The sequence below is a fragment of the Triticum aestivum genome, chromosome 2A (assembly GCF_018294505.1).
Source record: "Triticum aestivum cultivar Chinese Spring chromosome 2A, IWGSC CS RefSeq v2.1, whole genome shotgun sequence".
NCBI classification, from domain to species: Eukaryota; Viridiplantae; Streptophyta; class Magnoliopsida; order Poales; family Poaceae; genus Triticum; species Triticum aestivum.
The window spans coordinates 769,288,977-769,311,063 of record NC_057797.1 but is presented as its reverse complement, the minus strand read 5'-3'; positions in this window follow the sequence as shown (position 1 = coordinate 769,311,063).

The following is a 22,087-nucleotide window of genomic DNA, read 5'->3' as shown; positions in this document are numbered from 1 at the left end:
GCACCAACTTGAAAAACTAACGTTGTGGTTTTTATGCGTAGGTAAGATTGGTTCTTTCTTAAGCCCATAGCAGCCACGTAAAACTTGCAACAACAAAGTAGAGGACGTCTAACTTGTTTTTGCAGGGCATGTTGTGATGTGATATGGTCAAGACGTGATGAGATATAAGTTGTTGTATGAGATGATCATGTTTTATTGAAGTTGTCGACAACTGGCAAAATCCTTATGGTTGTCTCTCTATTGCATAAGATGCAAGTGCCCAATAATTGCTTTACTTCATCACTATGCGATAGCAATAGTTGCAAGAGCAATTGTTGGCGAGACAACCATGTGACGACACATTGATATAGATCAAGATGATGGAGATCATGGTGTCATGCCGGTGACGATATAGATCATGATAGTACTTTGGAGATAGAGATCAAAGGCGCAAGATGATGATGGCCATATCATGTCACATATTTTGATTGCATATGATGTTTATCTTCTATACATCTTATTTTTGCTTTGTTTGACGGTAGCATTTTAAGATAACCTCTCACTAATTATCAAGAAGTGTTCTCCTTGAGTATGCACCGTTGCGAAAGTTCTTCGTGCTGAGACACCACATGATGATCGGGTGTGATAGGCTCTACGTTCAAATACAACGGGTGCAAAACAGTTGCACACGCGGAATACTCAGGTTATACTTGACGAGCCAAGCATATACAGATATGGCCTTGGAACACGGAGACCGAAAGGTCGAGCGTGAATCATATAGTAGATGTGATCAACATAGTGATGTTCACCATTGAAACTACTCCATCTCACGTGATGATCGGACATGGTTTAGTTGATTTGGATCACATGATCACTTAGAGGATTAGAGGGATGTCTGTCTAAGTGTGAGTTCTTAAGTAATATGATTAAATTGAACTTAAATTTATCATGAACTTAGTCCTGATAGTATTTTGCAAATTATGTTGTAGATCAATAGCTCGCATTGTTGCTTCCCTGTGTTTATTTTGATATGTTCCAAGAGAAAACTAAGTTGAAATATGATGGTAGCAATTACACGGCCTGGGTCCGTAACTTCAGGATTATCCTCATTGCTGCACAGAAGAATTATGTCCTTGATGCACCGCTAGGTGACAGACCTATTGCAGGAGCAGATGTAGACATTATGAACGTTTGGCTAGCTCAATATGATGACTACTTTATAGTTTAGTGCACCATGCTTACCGGCTTAGAATCGGGATTTCAAAGACGTTTTGAATGCCATGGACCATATGAGATGTTCCAGGAGTTGAAGTTAATATTTCAAACAAATACCCGAGTTGAGAGATATGAAGTCTCCAACAAGTTCTATAGCTAAAAGATGGAGGAGAATCGCTCAACTAGTGAGCATGTGCTCAGATTGTCTGGGTACTACAATCGCTTGAATCAAGTGGGAGTTAATCTTCCAGATAAGATAGTGATTGACAAAATTCTCTAGTCACCATCACCAAGTTAGTAGAACTTCGTGATGAACTATAGTATGCCAGGGATGACGGAAATTACTCCCGAGCTTTTCAAGAAAGAGCATCAAGTGTTGATGGTTGACAAGATCACTAGTTTCAAGAAAAGGGCAAAGGAAAAAAGGGGAACTTCAAGAAGAATAGCAAGAAAGTTGCTGCTCAAGTGAAGAAGCCCAAGTCTGGTCCTAAGCCCGAGACTAAGTGCTTCTACTGCAAAGGGACTGGTCACTGGAAGCGGAACTACCCCAAGTGATTGGCGGATAAGAAGGATGGCAAAGTGAACATAAGTATATTTGATATACATGTTATTGATGTATACTTTACTAGTGTTTATAGCAACCCCTCAGTATTTGATACTAGTTCAGTTGCTGATTAGTAACTCGAAACGGGAGTTGCAGAATAAACAGAGACTAGTTAAGGGTGAAGTGATGATGTGTGTTGGAATTGGTTCCAAGATTGATATGATCATCATCGCACACTCCCTATACTTTTGGGATTAGTGTTGAAACTAAATAAGTGTTATTTGGTGTTTGCGTTGAGCATGTATATGATTTGATCATGTTTATTGCAATACGGTTATTCATTTAAATTAGAAAACAATTGTTTTTCTGCTTACATGAATAAAACCTTCTATGGTCATACACACCAACAAAAATGGATTGTTGGATCTCGATCATAGTGATACACATATTCATAATATTGAAGCCAAAAGGATGCAAAGTAAATAATGATAGTGCAACTTATTTGTGGCACTGCCATTTTAAGTCATATTGGCGTAAAGCGCATGAAGAAACTCCATGGTGATGGAATTTTGGAACCACTTGATTATGAATCACTTGATGCTTGAGAACCATGCCTTATGGGCAAGATGACTAAAGACTCCGTTCTCCGGAACAATGTTGCGAGCAACTGACTTATTGGAAATAATACATACTGATGTATGCGATCCGATGAGTGTTGAGGCTCGCGGCAGGTATCGTTATTTTCTGACCTTCACAGATGATTTGAGCAGATATGGGTATATCTACTTGATGAAATATAAGTCTGAAACATTTGAAAAGTTCATAGAATTTTAGAGTGAAGTGGAAAATCATCGTGACAAGAAAATATGGTTTCTACGATATGGTCGTGGAGACAAATATTTGAGTTACGAGTTTGGTCTTCAATTAAAACAATGTGAAATAGTTTCACAAATTCGTGCCACCTGGAACACCACAGCATAATGGTGTGTCCGAACGTCATAACCGTACTTTATTAGATATAGTACAATATATGATGTTTCTTACCGATTTACCACTATCGTTTTGGGGTTATGCATTAGAGACAGCTACACTCACATTAAATAGGGCACCATCTAAATCCGTTGAGACGACACCGTATGAACTATGGTTTGGCAAGAAACCTAAGCTGTCGTTTCTTAAAGTTTGAGGTTGCAATGCTTATGTGAAAAAGTTTCAACCTGATAAGCTCAAACCCAAATCGGAGAAGTGCATCTTCATAGGATACCCAAAAGAAAATGTTGGGTACACCTTCTATCACAGATCCGAAGGCAAGACATGCGTTGCTAAGAATGGATCCTTTCTAGAGAAGGAGTTTCTCTCGAAAGAAGTGAGTGGGAGGAAAGTAGAACTTGATGAGGTAACTGTACCTGCTCCCTTATTGGAAAGTAGTACATCATAGAAATCGGTTTCTGTGACACCTACACCAATTAGTGAGGAAGCTAATGATGATGATCATGAAACTTCAGAACAAGATACTACTAAACCTCGTAGATCAACCAGAGTAAGATCCGCACCAAAGTGGTACGGTAATCCTATTCTGGAAGTCATGCTACTAGATCATGATGAACCTACGAACTATGAGGAAGCGATGATGAGCCCAGATTCCGCGAAATGGTTTGATGCCATGAAATCTGAGATAGGATCCATGTATGAGAACAATGTATGGACTTTGGTTGACTTGCCCGATGATCAGCAAGCCATTGAGATTAAATGGATCTTCAAGAGGATGACGGAATCTGATAGTAGTGTTACTATCTACAAAGCTAGACTTGTCGAAAAAGGTTTTTGACAAAGTTCAAGGTGTTGACTACGATGAGATTTTCTCACTCGTATCGATGCTTAAAGTCTGTCCGAATCATGTTAGTAATAGCCACATTTTATGAAATCTGGCAAATGGATAACAAAACTGCAATCCTTAATGGATTTATTAAAGAAGAGTTGTATATGATGCAACCAGAAGGTTTTGTCAATCCGAAAAGTGTTAACAAAATGTGCAAGCTCCAGCGATCCATCTATGGACTGGTGCAAGCATCTCGGAGTTGGAATATATGCTTTGATGAGTTGATCAAAGCATATAGTTTTATACAGACTTGCGGTGAAGCCTGTATTTACAAGAAAGTGAGTGGGAGCACTACAACATTTCTGATAAGTATATGTGAATGACATATTGTTGATCGGAAATAATGTAGAATTATTCTGCAAAGCATAAAGGAGTGTTTGAAAGGAGTTTTTCAAAGAAAGACCTCGACGGAGCTGCTTACATATTGAGCATCAAGATCTGTAGAGGTAGATCAAGACGCTTGATAAGTTTTTTCAATGAGTACATACCTTGACAAGATTTTGAAGTAGTTCAAAATGGAACAGTCAAAGAAAGAGTTCTTGCCTGCGTAACAAGCTGTGAAATTGAGTAAGACTCAAAGCCCGACCACGGCAGAAGATAGAAAGAGATTGAAAGTCATTCCCTATGCCTCAATCATAGGTTCTATAAAGTATGCCATGATGTGTACCTATTGTATACCCTACACTATTTTTGGCAAGGGAGTACAATAGTGATCTAGGAGTAGATCACTGGACAGCGCTCAAAATTATCCTTAGTGGAATAAGGAAATATTTCTCAATTATAGTGGTGACAAAAGGTTCGTCGTAAAGAGTTACGTCGATGCAAGCTTTGACACAGATCTGGATGACTCTAAGTCTCGATCTAGATACATATTGAAAGTGGGAGCAATTAGCTAGAGTAGCTCCGTGCAGAGCATTATTGACATAGATATTTACAAAATACTTACGGATCTGAATATGACAGACTCGTAGACTAAAATTATCTCACAAGCAAAACATGATCACACCTTAGTACTCTTTGGGTGTTAATCACATAGCGATGTGTACTAGATTACTGACTCTAGTAAACCCTTTGGGTGTTGGTCACATATCGATGTGAACTATGGGTGTTAACCACATAAAGATGTAAACTATTGATGTTAGATCACATGGCGATGTGAACTAGATTATTGACTCTAGTGCAAGTGGGAGACTGAAGGAAATATGCCCTAGAGGCAATAATAAAGTTATTATTTATTTCCTTATTTCATGATAAATGTTTATTATTCATGCTAGAATTGTATTAACCGGAAACATAATACTTGTGTGAATACATAGACAAACTAAATGTCACTAGTATGCCTCTACTTGACTAGCTCGTTGATCGAAGATGGTTATGTTTCCTAACCATAGACATGTGTTGTCATTTGATTAATGGGATCACATCATTAGGAGAATGATGTGATTGACATGACCCATTCCATTAGCTTAGCACCCGATCGTTTAGTATGTTGCTATTGCTTTCTTCATGACTTATACATGTTTCTATGACTATGAGATTATGCAACTCCCGTTTGCCGGAGGAACACTTTGTGTGCTACCAAACGTCACAACGTAACTGGGTGATTATAAAGGAGCTCTACAGGTGTCTCCAAAGGTACATGTTGGGTTGGCGTATTTCGAGATTAGCATTTGTCACTCTCATTGTCGCAGAGGTATCTCTGGGCCCTCTCGGTAATGCACATCACATAAGCCTTGCAAGCATTGCAACTAATGAGTTAGTTGCGAGATGATGTATTATGAAACGAGTAAAGAGACTTGCCGGTAACGAGATTGAACTAGGTATTGAGATACCGACGATCGAATCTCGGGCAAGTAACATACCGATGACAAAGGGAACACCGTATGTTGTTATGCAGTCTGACCGATAAAGATCTTCGTAGAATATGTGGGAGCCAATATGAGCATCCAGGTTCTGCTATTGGTTATTAATCGGAGACATGTCTCGGTCATGTCTACATTGTTCTCGAACACGTAGGGTCCGCACGCTTAAGGTTTCGATGATAGTTATATTATGAGTTTATAAGTTTTTATGTACCGAAGGAGTTCGGAGTCCCGGATGAGATCGGGGACATGACGAGGAGTCTCGAAATGGTCGAGACGTAAAGATCGATATATTGGACGATAAATTCGGACATCGGAAAGGTTCCGAGTGATTCGGGTATTTTCGGAGGTACCGGGGAGTTACGGGAATACGAGGAAGAAGCAATGGGCCTTAATGGGCCTTAGTGGAAAGGACCGGGAGGTGGCGTGCGCCCCTCCCAAGCCCAGTCCGAATTGGACAAGGGGTTTGGGGCGCGGCCCCTCTCTCCCTTCCTTCCCCTCTTCCCCCCTTTCCCCCCTTCTCCTAGTTGGACTAGGAAAGGAGGAAACCTACTCCAACTAGGAGTAGGAATCCTACTCCCCCTTGCTCCTTTATATACGAGGGCAGGGGGGCACCTCTAGACACACAAGTTGATCTTCGTGATCGTTCTCATAGCCGTGTGCGGTGCCCCCTTCCACCATAATCCTTGATAATATTGTAGTAGTGCTTAGGCGAAGCCCTGCGACGGTAGAACATCAAGATCGTCACCACGCCGTCGTGCTGACGGAACTCTTCCCCGACACTTTGCTGGATCGGAGTCCGGGGATCGTCATCGAGCTGAACGTGTGCTAGAACTCGGAGGTGCCGTAGTTTCGTTGCTTGATCGGTCGGGCCGTGAAGACGTACGACTACATCAACCGCGTTGTCATAACGCTTCCGCTATCGGTCTATGAGGGTACGTAGACAACACTCTCCCCTCTCGTTGCTATGCATCACCATGATCTTGCGTGTGCGTAGAATTTTTTTGAGATTACTACGTTCCCCAACAATGGCATCCGAGCCTAGGTTTTATGTGTTGATGTTATATGCACGAGTAGAACATAAGTGAGGTGTGGGCGATATAAGTCATACTGCTTACCAGCATGTCATACTTTGGTTCGGCGGTATTGTTGGATGAAGCGGCCCAGACCGACATTACGCGTACGCTTACGCGAGACTGTTTCTACCGATGTGCTTTGCACACAGGTGGCTGGCGGGTGTCAGTTTCTCCAACTTTAGTTGAACCGAGTATGGCTACGCCCGGTCCTTGCGAAGGTTAAAACAACACCAACTTGAAAAACTATCGTTGTGGTTTTGATGCGTAGGTAAGATTGGTTCTTGCTTAAGCCCGTAGCAGCCACGTAAAACTTGCAACAACAAAGTAGAGGACGTCTAAATTGTTTTTGCAGGGCATGTTGTGATGTGATATGGTCAAGACGTGATGAGATATAAGTTGTTGTATGAGATGATCATGTTTTGTTGAAGTTGTCGACAACTGGCAAAATCCTTATGGTTGTCTCTCTATTGCATAAGATGCAAGTGCCCAATAATTGCTTTACTTCTTGCTATGCGATAGCAATAGTTGCAAGAGCAATTGTTGGCGAGACGACCATGTGACAACACATTGATATAGATCAAGATGATGGAGATCATGGTGTTATGCCGGTGACGATATAGATCATGATAGTACTTTGGAGATAGAGATCAAAGGCGCAAGATGATGATGGCCATATCATGTCACATATTTTGATTGCATATGATGTTTATCTTTTATACATCTTATTTTTGCTTTGTTTGACGGTAGCATTTTAAGATGATCTCTCACTAATTATCAAGAAGTGTTCTCCCTGAGTATGCACTGTTGCGAAAGTTCTTCGTGCTGAGACACCACGTGATGATCGGGTGTGATAGGCTCTATGTTCAAATACAACGGGTGCAAAACAGTTGCACACGCGGAATACTCAGGTTATACTTGACGAGCCAAGCATATACAGATATGGCCTCGGAACACGGAGACCGAAAGGTCGAGCGTGAATCATATAGTAGATGTGATCAACATAGTGATGTTCACCATTGAAACTACTCCATCTCACGTGATGATCGGACATGGTTTAGTTGATTTGGATCACATGATCACTTAGAGGATTACAGGGATGTCTATCTAAGTGGGAGTTCTTAAGTAATATGATTAAATTGAACTTAAATTTATCATGAACTTAGTCCTGGTAGTATTTTGCAAATTATGTTGTAGATCAATAGCTCGAATTGTTGCTTCCCTGTGTTTATTTTGATATGTTCCTAGAGAAAACTAAGTTGAAATATGATGGTAGCAATTACACGGACTGGGTCTGTAACTTGAGGATTATCCTCATTGCTCCACAAAAGAATTATGTCCTTGATGCACCACTAGGTGACAGACCTATTACAGGAGCAGATGCAGACGTTATGAACGTTTGGCTAGCTCAATATGATGACTACTTGATAGTTTAGTGCGGCATGCTTAACGGCTTAGAATTGGGACTTCAAAGACGTTTTGAACGTCATGGACCATATGAGATGTTCCAGGAGTTGAAGTTAATATTTCAAGCAAATACCCGAGTTGAGAGATATGAAGTCTCCAACAAGTTCTATAGCTAAAAGATGGAGGAGAATCGCTCAACTAGTGAGCATGTGCTCAGATTGTCTGGGTACTACAATCGCTTGAATCAAGTGGGAGTTAATCTTCCAGATAAGATAGTGATTGACAGAATTCTCTAGTCACCATCACCAAGTTAGTAGAACTTCGTGATGAACTATAGTATGCCAGGGATGACGAAAACGACTCCCGAGCTTTTCAAGATGATGAAATCGATGAAGGTAGAAATCAAGAAAGAGCATCAAGTGTTGATGGTTGACAAGATCACTAGTTTCAAGAAAAGGGCAAAGGAAAAAAGGGGAACTTCAAGAAGAACAGCAAGCAAGTTGCTGCTCAAGTGAAGAAGCCCAAGTCTGGTCCTAAGCCTGAGACTAAGTGCTTCTACTACAAAGGGACTGGTCACTGGAAGCGGAACTACCCCAAGTGATTGGCGGATAAGAAGGATGGCAAAGTGAACATAAGTATATTTGATATACAAGTTATTGATGTGTACTTTACTAGTGTTTATAGCAACCCCTCAGTATTTGATACTAGTTCAATTGCTGATTAGTAACTTGAAATGGGAGTTGCGGAATAAACAGAGACTAGTTAAGGGTGAAGTGATGATGTGTGTTGGAATTGGTTCCAAGATTGATATGATCATCATCGCACACTCCCTATACTTTTGGGATTAGTGTTGAAACTAAATAAGTGTTATTTGGTGTTTGCGTTGAGCATGTATATGATTTGATCATGTTTATTGCAATACGGTTATTCATTTAAGTTAGAGAACAATTGTTGTTCTGTTTACATGAATAAAACATTCTATGGTCATACACACCAACAAAAATGGTTTGTTGGATCTCGATCGTAGTGATACACATATTCATAATATTGAAGCCAAAAGGATGCAAAGTTAAGAATGATAGTGCAACTTATTTGTGGCACTGCCATTTTAAGTCATATTGGTGCAAAGCGCATGAAGAAACTCCATGCTGATGGAATTTTGGAATCACTTGATTATGAATCACTTGATGCTTGAGAACCATGCCTTATGGGCAAGATGACTAAAGACTCTGTTCTCCGGAACAATGGAGCGAGCAACTGACTTATTGGAAATAATACATACTGATGTATGCGATCCGATGAGTGTTGAGGCTCGCGACAGGTATCGTTATTTTCTGACCTTCATAGATGATTTGAGCAGATATGGGTATATCTACTTGATGAAACATAAGTCTGAAACATTTGAAAAGTTCATAGAAATTTAGAGTGAAGTGGAAAATCAACGTGACAATAAAATATGGTTTCTACGATCTGATCACGGAGACAAATATTTGAGTTACGAGTTTGGTCTTCAATTAAAACAATGTGACATAGTTTCACAAATTCGTGCCACCTAGAACACCACAGCATAATGGTGTGTCCCAACGTCATAACTGTACTTTATTAGATATAGTACAATATATGATGTTTCTTACCGATTTACCACTATCGTTTTTGGGTTATGCATTAGAGACAGCTACACTCACATTAAATAGGGCACCATCTAAATCCGTTGAGACGACACCGTATGAACTATGGTTTGGCAAGAAACCTAAGCTGTCGTTTCTTAAAGTTTGAGGTTGCAATGCTTATGTGAAAAAGTTTCAACCTGATAAGCTCAAGCCCAAATCGGAGAAGTGCATCTTCATAGGATACCCAAAAGAAAATGTTGGGTACACCTTCTATCACAGATCCGAAGGCAAGACATTCGTTGCTAGAGTATCCTTTCTAGAGAAGGAGTTTCTCTCGAAAGAAGTGAGTGGGAGGAAAGTAGAACTTCATGAGGTAACTGTACCTGCTCCCTTATTGGAAAGTAGTACATCACAGAAACCGGTTTCTGTGACACCTACACCAATTAGTGAGGAAGCTAATGATGATGATCATGAAACTTCAGAACAAGATACTACTGAACCTCGTAGATCAACCAGAGTAAGATCCGCACCAGAGTGGTACGGTAATCTTATTCTGGAAGTCATGCTACCAGATCATGATGAACCTATGAACTATGAGGAAGCGATGATGAGCCCTGATTCCGTGAAATGGTTTGATGCCATGAAATCTGAGATAGGATCCATGTATGAGAACAAAGTATGGACTTTGGTTGACTTGCCCGATGATCGGCAAGCCATTGAGATTAAATGGATCTTCAAGAGGAAGACGGACGCTCATAGTAGTGTTACTATCTACAAAGCTAGACTTGTCGAAAAAGGTTTTTGACAAAGTTCAAGGTGTTGACTACGATGAGATTTTCTCACTCGTATCGATGCTTAAAGTCTGTCCGAATCATGTTAGCAATTGCCACATTTTATGAAATCTGGCAAATGGATAATAAAACTGCAATCCTTAATGGATTTATTAAAGAAGAGTTGTATATGATGCAACCAGAAGGTTTTGTCAATCCGAAAAGTGTTAACAAAATGTGCAAGCTCCAGCGATCCATCTATGGACTGGTGCAAGCATCTCGGAGTTGGAATATACGCTTTGATGAGTTGATCAAAGCATATAGTTTTATACAGACTTGCGGTGAAGCCTGTATTTACAAGAAAGTGAGTGGGAGCACTACAACATTTCTGATAAGTATATGTGAATGACATATTGTTGATCGGAAATAATGTAGAATTATTCTGCAAAGCGTAAAGGAGTGTTTGAAAGGAGTTTTTCAAAGAAAGACCTCGGCGAAGCTGCTTACATATTGAGCATCAAGATCTATAGAGGTAGATCAAGACGCTTGATAAGTTTTTTCAATGAGTACATACCTTAACAAGATTTTGAAGTAGTTCAAAATGGAACAGTTAAAGAAAGAGTTCTTGCCTGTGTAACAAGGTTTGAAATTGAGTAAGACTCAAAGCCCTACCATGGCAGAAGATAGAAAGAGATTGAAAGTCATTCCCTATGCCTCAATCATAGGTTCTATAAAGTATGCCATGCTGTGTACCTATTGTATACCCTACACTATTTTTGGCAAGGGAGTACAATTGTGATCTAGGAGTAGATCACTAGACAGCGCTCAAAATTATCCGTAGTGGAATAAGGAAATATTTCTCAATTATGGTGGTGACAAAAGGTTCGTCGTAAAAAGTTACGTCGATGCAAGCTTTGACACAGATCTGGATGACTCTAAGTCTCGATCTAGATACATATTGAAAGTGGGAGCAATTAGCTAGAGTAGCTCCGTGCAGAGCATTGTTAACATAGATATTTACAAAATACTTACGGATCTGAATATGACAGACTCGTTGACTAAAATTATCTCACAAGAAAAACATGATCACACCTTAGTACTCTTTGGGTGTTAATCACATAGCGATGTGTACTAGATTACTGACTCTAGTAAACCCTTTGGGTGTTGGTCACATATCGATGTGAACTATGGGTGTTAACCACATAAAGATGTAAACTATTGATGTTAGATCACATGGCGATGTGAACTAGATTATTGACTCTAGTGCAAGTGGGAGACTGAAGGAAATATGCCCTAGAGGCAACAATAAAGTTATTATTTATTTCCTTATTTCGTGATAAATGTTTATTATTCATGCTAGAATTGTATTAACCGGAAAAATAATACTTGTGTGAATACATAGACAAACTAAACGTCACTAGTATGCCTCTACTTGACTAGCTCGTTGATCGAAGATGGTTATGTGTCCTAACCATAGACATGTGTTGTCATCTAATTAACGGGATCACATCATTAGGAGAATGATGTGATTGACATGACCCATTCCATTAGCTTAGCACCCGATCGTTTAGTATGTTGCTATTGCTTTCTTCATGACTTATACATGTTCCTATGACTATGAGATTATGCAACTCCCGTTTGCCGGAGGAACACTTTGTGTGCTACCAAACGTCACAACGTAACTGGGTGATTATAAAGGAGCTCTACAGGTGTCTCCAAAGGTACATGTTGGGTTGGAGTATTTCGAGATTAGGATTTGTCACTCCGATTGTCGGAGAGGTATCTCTGGGCCCTCTCGGTAATGCACATCACATAAGCCTTGCAAGCATTGCAACTAATGAGTTAGTTGCGAGATGATGTATTACGAAACGAGTAAAGAGACTTGCCGGTAACGAGATTGAACTAGGTATTGAGATACCGACGATCAAATCTCGGGCAAGTAACATACCGATGACAAAGGGAACACCGTATGTTGTTATGCGGTCTGACCGATAAAGATCTTCGTAGAATATGTGGGAGCCAATATGAGCATCCAGGTTCCGCTATTGGTTATTGACTGGAGACATGTCTATGTCATGTCTACATTGCTCTCGAACCCGTAGGGTCCGCACGCTTAAGGTTTCGATGATAGTTATATTATGAGTTTATAAGTTTTGATGTACCGAAGGAGTTCGGAGTCCCGGATGAGATCGGGAACATGACGAGGAGTCTCGAAATGGTCAAGACGTAAAGATCGATATATTGGATGACTATATTCGGACATTGGAAAGGTTCTGAGTGATTCGGATATTTTCAGAGGTATCAGGGAGTTACGGGAATACGAGGAAGAAGCAATGGGCCTTAATGGGCCTTAGTGGAAAGGACCAGGAGGTGGTGCGCGCCCCTCCCAACCCCAGTCCGAATTGGACAAGGGGTTTGGGGCGCGGCCCCTCTCTCCCTTCCTTCCCCTCTTCCCCCCTTTCCTCCCTTCTCCTAGCTGGACTAGGAAAGGAGGAAACCTACTCCAACTAGGAGTAGGAATCCTACTCCCTGGCACGCCCCTCCTAGGGCCGGCCTCCTCCCCCTTGCTCCTTTATATACGAGGGCATGGGGGCACCTCTAGACACACAAGTTGATCTTCCTGGTCGTTCTCTTAGCCGTGTGCGGTTCCCCCTTCCACCATAATCCTCGATAATATTGTAGCGGTGCTTAGGCAAAGCCCTGCGACGGTAGAACATCAAGATTGTCACCACGCCGTCGTGCTGACGGAACTCTTCCCCGACACCTTGCTGGATCGGAGTCCGGGGATCGTCATCGAGCTGAACATGTGCTAGAACTCGGAGGTGCCGTAGTTTCGGTGCTTGATCGGTCGGGCCATGAAGACGTACGACTAGATCAACCGCGTTGTCATAACGCTTCCGCTATCGGTCTACGAGGGTACGTAGACAACACTCTCCCCTCTTGTTGCTATGCATCACCATGATCTTGCGTGTGCGTAGGAATTTTTTTTAAATTACAACGTTCCCCAACACCCGGCAACGGCGCCAGAAATGGCTCATTGTAGGGAGTCAAATCTTGACTTGTCTTGCGCGAACCTCCCCGGCAACGGCGCCAAAAATCCTTCTTGCTACCTATTGAGAACTTGCGTTGGTTTTCCCTTGAAGAGGAAAGGGTGATGCAGCAGAGTAGCGTAAGTATTTCCCTCAGTTTTTGAGAACCAAGGTATCAATCCAGTAGGAGGCTACGCGCGAGTCCCCCGCACCTGCACAAAACAAATAAATCCTCGCAACCAATGCGATAAGGGGTTGTCAATCCCTACACGGTCACTTATGAGAGTGAGATCTGATAGATATGATACAATAATATTTTTGGTATTTTTATGATAAATATGCAAAGTAAAATAAAAGGCAATGAAAATAACAAAGTATTGGAAGATTAATATGATGAAGATAGACCCCGGGGCCATAGGTTTCACTAGTGGCTTCTCTCGAGAGCATAAGTATTTTATGGTGGGTGAACGAATTACTGTTGAGCAATTGACAGAATTGAGCATAGTTATGAGAATATCTAGGTATGATCATGTATATAGGCATCACGTCCGAGACAAGTAGACCGACTCCTGTCTGCATCTACTACTATTACTCCACACATCAATTGCTATCCAGCATGCATCTAGAGTATTAAGTTCATAAGAACAGAGTAACGCCTTAAGCAAGATGACATGATGTAGAGGGATAAACTCATGCAATATGATGAAAACCTCATCTCATTATCCTCGATGGCAACAATACAATACGTGCCTTGCTGCCCCTACTGTCACTGGGAAAGGACACCGCAAGATTGAATCCAAAGCTAAGCACTTCTCCCATTGCAAGAAAGATCAATCTAGTAGGCCAAACCAAACTGATAATTCGAAGAGACTTGCAAAGATAACCGATCATACATAAAAGAATTCAGAGGAGATTCAAATATTGGTCATAGATAAACTTGATCATAAACCCATAATTCATCGATCTCAACAAACACACCGCAAAAAGAAGATTACATTAAATAGATCTCCACAAGAGAGGGGGAGAACTTTGTATTGAGATCCAAAAAGAGAGAAGAAGCCATCTAGCTAATAACTATGTACTCATAGGTCTGAGGTAAACTACTCACACTTCATCGGAGAGGATATGGTGTTGATGTAGAAGCCCTCCGTGATCGATGCCCCCTTCGGCGGAGCTCCGGAACAGGCCCCAAGATGGGATCTCGTGGATACAGAAAGTTACGGCAGTGGAATTAGGGTTTTGGCTCCGTATCTGATCATTTGGGGGTACATAGGTATATATAGGAGGAAGAAGTACGTCGGTGGAGCAACAGGGGGGCCATGAGGGTGGAGGGCGCGCCCTGGGGAGGGGTAGGCGCGCCCCCCTACCTCGTGGCCTCCCTATTGATTGCTTGACGTAGGGTCCAAGTCTCATGGGTCTTGTTCGTCCCAAAAATAACGTTCCCGAAGGTTTCATTCCATTCGGACTCCGTTTGATAATCCTTTTCTTCGAAACCCTAAAATAGGCAAAAAAAACAGCAATTCTGGGCTGGGCCTCCGGTTAGTAGGTTAGTCCCAAAAATAATATAAAAGTGGATAATAAAGCCCAATAATGTCCAAAACAGTAGATAATATAGCATGGAGCAATCAAAAATTATAGGTACGTTGGAGACGTATCATCAAGTCAATCACATCATTCTCCTAATGATGTGATCCCGTTAATAAAATGACAACTCATGTCAATGGCTAGGAAACATAACCATCTTTGATCAACGAGCTAGTCAAGTAGAGGCATACTAGTGACACTCTATTTGTTTATGTATTCACACAAGTATTATGTTTCCGGTTAATACAATTCTAGCATGAATAATAAACATTTATCATGATATAAGGAAATAAATAATAACTTTATTATTGCCTCTAGGGCATATTTCCTTCACTTCGCACACAGGTGGCTAGTGGGTGTCTGTTTCTCCAACTTTAGTTAAATCGAATGTGACTACGCCTGGTCCTTGTTGAAGGTTAAAACAGCAAACTTGATGAAAAATCGTTGTGGTTTTTGATGCATCGGTAAGAACGGTTCTTGCTAAGCCCGTAGCAGCCATGTAAAACTTGCAACAACAAAGTAGAGGACGTCTAACTTGTTTTTGCAGGGCATGTTGTGATATGATATGGTCAAGATGTGATTATATAAATTCTTGTATGAGATGATCATGTTTTGTAACATAGTTATCGGCAACTGGCAGGAGCCATATGGTTGTCGCTTTATTGTATGAGATGCAATTGCCATGTAATTGATTTACTTTATCACTAAGCGGTAGCGATAGTCGTGGAAGCATAAGATTGGCGAGACGACAATGATGCTAGTATGGAGATCAAGGTGTCAAGCCGGTGACGATGGTGGTCATGACGGTGCTTTGGAGATGGTGATCAAAGGTGCAAGATGATGATGGCCATATCATATCACTTATATTGATTGCATGTGATATTTATCCTTTATGCATCTTATTTTGCTTAAGTACGGCGGTAGCAGTATAAGATGATATCTCACTAAATTTCAAGGTATAAGTGTTCTCCCTGAGTATGCACCGTTGCTACAGTTCGTCGTGCCGAGACACCACGTGATGATCGGGTGTGATAAGCTCTACGTTCACATACAACGGGTGCAAGCCAGTTTTGCACACGAGGAAAACTTGGGATAAACTTGACGAGCCTAGCATATGTAGATATGGCCTCGGAACGCTGAGACCGAAAGGTCGAGCGTGAATCATATAGTGGATATGATCAACATAGTGATGTTCACCACTGAAAACTACTCCATCTCACGTGATGATTAGACATGGTTTAGTTGATATGGATCACGTGATCACTTAGATGATTAGAGGGATGTCTATCTAAGTGGGATTTCTTAAGTAATATGTTTAATTGAACTTTAATTTATCATGAACTTAGTACCTGATAGTATTTTTCATGTCTATGTTGTTGTAGATAAATGGCCCATCTTGTTGTTCCATTGAATTTTAATGCGTTCCCAGAGAAAGCTATGTTGAAATATGCTGGTAGCAACTACACGGACTGGCTCCGTAACTTGAGGATTATCCTCATTGTTGCACAGAAGAATTACGTCCTGGAAGCACCGCTCGGTGCCAAACCCACTGCAGGACCAACTCCAGATGTTATGAACACCTGACAGAGCAAAGCTGATGACTACTCGATAGTTCAGTGTGCCATGCTTTACGTCTTAGAACCGGGACTTCAACAAACATCATGGAGCATATGAGATGTTCCAGGAGTTGAAGTTAATATTTCAAGCAAATGCCCGGATTGAGAGATATGAAGTCTCCAATAAGTTCTACAGCTGCAAAATGGAGGAGAATAGTTCTATCAGTGAGCATATAGCAGAATGTCTGGGTACCACAAACACTTGACTCAATTGGGAGTTAATCTTCCTGATGTTAGTGTCATTGACAAAGTTCTTCAATCACTGCCACCAAACTACAAAAGCTTCATCATGAACTATAATATGCAAGGGATGGATAAGACAATTCCCGAGCTCTTCACGATGCTAAAGGCTGCGGAGGTAGAAATCAAGAAGGAGCATCAAGTGTTGATGGTTAACAAGACCACTAGTTTCAAGAAAAATGACAAAGGGAAGAAGGGGAACTTCAAGAAGAACGGCAAGCAAGTTGCTGCTAAAGTGAAGAAGCCCAAGTCTGGACCTAAGCCTGAGACTGAGTGCTTCTACTGCAAAGGGACTGACCACTGGAAGCGGAACTGCCCCAAGTATTTGGCAGAAAAGAAGGATGGCAAAGTGAAAGGTATATTTGATATACATGTTATTGATGTGTACCTTACTAATGCTCGCAGTAGCGCCTGGGTATTTGATACTGGTTCTGTTGCCAATATTTGCAACTCAAAACAGGGGCTATGGATTAAGCGAAGATTGGCTAAGGACGAGGTGACGATGCGTGTGGGAAATGGTTCCAAAGTCGATGTGATTGCCGTCGGCATGCTACCTCTACATCTACGTTCGGGATTAGTTTTAGACCTGAATAATTGTTATTAGGTGCTAGTGTTAAGCATGAACATTATATCTGGATCTTGTTTGATGCGAGACGGTTATTCATTTAAATCAGAGAATAATGATTGTTCTATTTATATGAGTAATATCTTTTATGGTCATGCACTGACACGTCTCCAAAGTATCTATAATTTTGATTCTTCCATGCTATTATATTATCTATTTTGGTTGTTTAATGGGCTTTAATATGCTCTTTTATATTATTTTTGGGACTAACCTATTAACCAGAGGCCTAGTGCCAATTTCTGTTTTTTTGCCTATTTTAGTGTTTCACATAAAAAGGAATATCAAATGGAATCCAAACGGAATGTAACCTTCGCAATGATCTTTCTTGGACCGAAAACAATCCAGAAAACTTGGAGTTGAAGTCTGGAATGCCACGAGGCAGGAGGGCGCGCCCAGGGGGTATGCGCGCCCCCCACCCGCGTGGGCTCCTCGTAGATCCAGCGACGTACTTCTTCCGCCTATATATACTCTTATACCCTAAAAACATCAAGGGGAGCTACAAAACCACTTTTCCTCCGCCGCAACCTTCTATACCCATGAGATCCCATCTTGGGGCCTTTTCCGGCGATCTGCCGGAGGGGGGATCGATCACGGGGGGCTTCTACATCAACACCATAGCCTCTCCGATGAAGCGTGAGTAGTTTACCACAGACCTTCTGGTCCATAGTTATTAGCTAGATGGCTTCTTCTCTCTCTTTGATTCTCAATACAAAGTTCTCCTCGATGTTCTTGGAGATCTATTCGATGTAATACTCTTTTGCGGTGTGTTTGCTGAGGTCTGATGAATTGTGGATTTATGAACTTGATTGTCTATGAATATTATTTGATTCTTCTCTGAATTCTTATATGCATGATTTGATATCTTTGCAAGTCTCTTCGAATTATCGGTTTAGTTTGGCCTACTAGATTGATCTTTCTTGCAATGGGAGAAGTGCTTAGCTTTGGGTTCAATCTTCCGGTGTCCTTTCCTAGTGACAGTAGGGGCAGCAAGGCACGTATTGTATTGTTGGCATCGAGGATAAAAATATGGGGTTTATATCATATTGCTTGAGTTTATCCCTCTACATCATGTCATCTTGCCTATTGCGTTACTCTGTTCTAATGAACAAAATACTCTAGATGCATGCTGGATAGCGGTCGATGTGTGGAGTAATAGTAGTAGATGCAGAATCATTTCGGTCTACTTGACACGGATGTGATGCCTATATTCATGATCATTACCTTAGATAACTTCATAACTATGCGCTCTTCTATCAATTGCTCGGCGGTAATTTGTTCACCACCGTAATACATGCTATCTTTAGAGAAGCCACTAGTGAAACCTACCCGGGTCATCGCATCTTGTTTACTATTTTGCAATCTTTACTTTCCAATCTATACAACAAAAATACTAAAAGTATTTACCTTACTATCTTTATTAGATCTCACTTTTGCGAGTGACCGTGAAGGGATTGACAACCCCTTTATCGCGTTGGTTGCGAGGTTATTGATTGTTTGTGCAGGTACTAGGTGACTTGTGCATTGTCTCCTACTGGATTGATACCTTGGTTCTCAAAAACTGAGGGAAATACTTACGCTACTTTGCTGCATCACCCGTTCTTCTTCAAGTGAAAACCAACACATGCTCAAGAGGTAGCAAGAAGGATTTGTGGCGCCGTTGCCGGGGAGATCTACGCCAAATCAAGACATACCAAGTCCCATCTTAAACTCTTCTCCCTCGCATTACATTATTTGCCATTCGCCTCTCGTTTTCCTCTCGCCCACTTCTAAAACAATTTTCGAAAACCTTTGCCTTTTCTTCGCCCTTTTCCGTTCGTCTCTTTTCGCTTGCTTCTTGTGCATCTGTGTGTTAGACCGTTTTTCTCGCCTTCATGGCTAGACATCTCCCTCTTCCTTTGTATCCCGATTTTGAAGTTCTTCACTTCAAATAAAGACAAGGAGAAAACTTAAAAGATGCTTGGTAGAGGATGATAGAATATTATCGTAATTACACTATAGAGGGAGATTTCAAGATTTTACTTCGTAATTTTTATGTTGGGCTAACCATGTCCCACAGACAACTCTTGGATTTTGCCGCTAAAGGGAGATTTATTGAAATTGATACCAATATTGTGTATGAGATTATAGAGGGAATAGTAGGAGTACTACCCCCACAAAAGGGACTTCATCATACTCAAGAAGGTACCCAAGTTTTTGAGAAAATATGCGAAGTAACTAAAATTTTGCAAAAATCTCTTGAACCTCTCAAAAATGTTAGTGGGAACCTTCACCCCATGAATATGTTGATCACTCTTTGCAATAAGCAGTTGGATGCTCTAGATCTAAAGATCTCCGAGTATGAAGGGAAACGTAAGGAACCACCCAAATCCGAGCATAACCCCATTAAAAAGATACATGCCAAAGATGGCAATACCTAGATATATTCTTGCTTTTATGCCTAGCTAGGGGCATTAAACGATAGCGCTTGTTGGGAGGCAACCCAATTTTATTTTAGTTCTTTGTTTTTTGTTCCTGTTTAGTAATAAATAATTCATCTAGCCTCTGTTATGATTGTGTTTTCGTCTTTTAATGCTGTAAAAAACATAAACTATGCGCTCACGAAAATAATTATCATTTTTTACCAGAGGACGATAAAATACCAATTCCAACTGCAGTTGATAAATATACCAATTCCTCAGGTCATCCTAATTGTTTAGAATTTTTGGAGTTATTGAAGTATTCTAACTAGTCAGATTGCTATAGACTGTTCTGTTTTGACAGATTCTATTTTTCGTGTGTTGTTTGCTTATTTTGATGAATCTATGAGTAGTATCAGGGGCTATGAACCATAGAGAAGTTGGAATACAGTAGGTTTAACACCAATATAAATAAATAATGAGTTCATTACATTACATTAAAGTGGTGGTTTATTTTCTTATACTAATGGAGCTCATGAGATTTTCTGTTGAGTTTTGTGTTGTGAAGTTTTCAAGTTTTTGGGTAAAGATTTGATGGATTTTGGAGTAAGGAGTGGTAAGAGCCTAAGCTTGGGGATTCCCAAGGCACCCCAAGGTAAAATTCAAGTACAACCAAAAGCCTAACCTTAGGGATGCCCCGGAAGGCATCCCCTCTTTCGTCTTTGTAACACCCTCGATGCGACTATATCTCCCACGTGTCGAGGCACGACTTAGAGGCATAATCGCATTGAAGGCATATGTCGCAAGTGAGGTAATCTTCACACAACCCATGTAATATAATAAGGAAAGAGATACATAGTTGGCTTACAATCGCCACTTCACACAAATACATGAATAAAGCATTACATCATACAAATACAATCAAGGTCCGTCTACGGAACCAAAATAAAAGAAGAACCCCAAATGCGACAAAGGTCCCCGATCGACCCCAACTGGGCCCCACTACTGATCAACTAGAACGAAATAACACAAATGGCAAGATCTTCATCGGGCTCCTCCCGAGCTTGGTTGCGTCATCTGCACGAACTCATCGGCACCTGCAAACTGGTTTTGGAAGTATCTGTGAGCCACAGGGACTCAGCAATCTCGCACCCTCGCGATCAAGACTATTTAAGCTTATGGGTAAGGTAAAAGGTATGAGGTGGAGCTGCAGCAAGCGACTAGCATATATGGTGGCTAACCTATTCGCAAAAGAGAGCGAGAAGGGAAGGCAAAGCACGGTCGATAAAAGTATGATCAAGAAGTGATCCTGGACTACCTACGTCAAGCAGAACTCCAACAACCATGTTCACTCCCCGGACTCCGCCGAAAAGAGACCATCATGGCTACACACGCTGTTGATTCATTTTAATTAAGGTCAACTTTAGGTTTTCTACAACCGGACGTTAACAAATTCCCATCTACCCATAACGGCGGGCACGACTTTCGAAAGTTCAATTCCCTGCAGGGTGTCCCAACTTAGCCCATCACAAGCTCTCACGGTCAACGAAGGAATAGACCTCCACCCGAGACATTCCGATCAGACTCGGTATCCCGGTACAACAAGACATTTTGATAGGGTAAAACTAAACCAGCAACACCACCCAGATGTGCCGACAAATCCCGATAGGAGCTGCACATATCTCGTTCTCAGGGCACACCGAATGAGCAAGACGTCGGGTAAGCCAGCCCAGAGTTGCCCCTGGTAGCCTCGGACATTGCTCAGTCGGACCAACACTTAGAGAAGCACTGGCCCGGGAGGGTTAAAATAATGATGACCCTTGGGCGCGCGACCCCCAAGGGAAAAGAAAAGGCTAGGTGGCAAATGGTAAAACCAATGTTGGGCATTGCTGGAAAAGCTTTACTTAAGGCGAACTGTCAAGGGGTTCCCATTATAGCCCAACCGCGTGAGGAACGCAAAATCCGGGAACATAACACCGATATGACGGAAACTAGGGCGGCAAGAGTGGAACAAAACACCAGGCATAAGGCCGAGCCTTCCACCCTTTACCAAGTATATAGATGCATTAATTAAATAAGATATATAGTGATATCCCAACAAGTAAATAAATGTTCCAACAAGGAACGGCCTCCAATCTTCACCTGCAACTAGGAACACTATGAGAGGGGCTGAGCAAAGCGGTAACATAGCCAATCAACGGTTTGCTAGGACATGGTGGGTTAGAGGTTTGACATGGCAATTGGGAGGCCAACAAGCA